Source organism: Castanea sativa, chromosome 3 (assembly GCF_040712315.1).
Source record: "Castanea sativa cultivar Marrone di Chiusa Pesio chromosome 3, ASM4071231v1".
Lineage (NCBI taxonomy): Eukaryota > Viridiplantae > Streptophyta > Magnoliopsida > Fagales > Fagaceae > Castanea > Castanea sativa.
In genome coordinates this window covers 21840305-21840724 of record NC_134015.1, presented here as the reverse complement: position 1 = coordinate 21840724, position 420 = coordinate 21840305, and positions in this window count along the sequence as shown.

The window sequence follows — 420 nt, the reverse complement described above, 5'->3', positions numbered from 1 at the left end:
TACCGACAGACAGTGTCGAAGGAAAAACATAGTAGATTGTGAGGTGTAGGCCATGATGAAAAGAGCAAATAGTATAAATAAATAGAGCTCGGAACATTATAGAAAGGGGCTTTTTGTTGTTGAACCCTCTCTACCAAATGTATTGTATGAGGACTTTTAAGTGAATAAAGCAGCAGAAACGTTTTTAAGTTGGTTTTATGAGTTTTTGGTCCTTACAATTGGCGCCGTCTGTGGGAACAACAACAGCGTAGCATATTCCATTTAGAAGTGTATGGCGGAGGTGTATCTGGAGGGGGAAGAGTCAGTGAGTTCACGAAGCAGGGACGTAGTTGTAAGTCTCCAGCATGACAAGGGGAAAGGACATACTTCGGGGGTGGTGAAGGCATATGATGGTGGTCAGGGGGCTGAGCAACGATCGTT